This window comes from Bison bison, unplaced genomic scaffold (assembly GCF_000754665.1).
Source record: "Bison bison bison isolate TAMUID 2011002044 unplaced genomic scaffold, Bison_UMD1.0 scf7180017864108, whole genome shotgun sequence".
NCBI lineage: Eukaryota > Metazoa > Chordata > Mammalia > Artiodactyla > Bovidae > Bison > Bison bison.
Genome location: NW_011494680.1, coordinates 12,970,641 through 12,971,625, shown reverse-complemented (window position 1 = coordinate 12,971,625; position 985 = coordinate 12,970,641). Strand labels below are relative to the sequence as shown.

At 38.6% G+C, this 985-nt stretch overlaps 1 pseudogene; it reads right to left on the bottom strand.

Annotated features, from left to right (window-relative positions):
- Positions 1 to 261: 261 nt before the first annotated feature.
- Positions 262 to 985, bottom strand: part of LOC104987925 — a 22,314-nt pseudogene continuing 21,590 nt past the window's right edge.

Sequence of the window (985 nt, the reverse complement as noted above, 5' to 3'; positions counted from 1 at the left end):
AGTCAGGGTAAACTTGAAATCAATGAAATAATAATGATCTTTCAAAACTGAGTAGCTGATCTACACATCAACAAGACAGGTTAGATTAAATCAAACTTAACAAAAAGCATTTTATGACATCAGTGTCCATACTCATCTTTAATATGAGTCAGTTTTTCAAAAGGGGGAATACGTAGGGGAATGTCAAAAACAAAGTGAGAGCAGATTTGCTTTCATCTCTGTTCGGTTTCTATAATGGAAGGATGGACCCACATCATTTCTTCACCAGTTTTCTTTGTTGCCAGCATCTCACACGTTCTGTCCTCCATGCCGAGGAAGGAATAGTTCGCTGGGTGGCACCACTCTAATTGCTACCAGAGTCGCTAGGTTTGAGTTACATTTTGACAAAATCTGGCAAATATTTTTTGGAATCTTCTGTAGTAACTTCTGGAGGTGTAGGTGTTTTGAGAAGATTCTTGTAAGAAGAAATCGTAGGAGAAGAGGGACCTGCAAAATTCTCAAAACACTTGTCTGAATTTGAAGCTAACGATGCACTTTCTTTCATTTCCAAATCATTTGATGAACTGTTTGCTTTTGATAATGGATAATTTGTGGATTTTTTTCACAGCTATTTGTAAGGCCTCCCCAGATAGCCATTTTGCTTTTTTGCATTTCTTTTCCATGGGGATGGTCTTGATCCCTGTCTCCTGTACAATGTCACGAACCTCAGTCCATAGTTCATCAGGCACTCTATCAGATCTAGTCCCTTAAATCTATTTCTCACTTCCACTGTATAAATCATAAGGAATTTGATTTAGATCATACCTGAATGGTCTAGTGGTTTTCCCTACTTTCTTCAATTTAGGTCTGAATTTGGCAATACGGAGCTCATGATCTGAGCCACAGTCAGCTCCCGGTCTTGTTTTTGCTGACTGTATAGAGCTTCTCCATCTTTAGCTGCAAAGAATATAATCAATCTGATTTCGGTGTTGACCATCTGGTGATG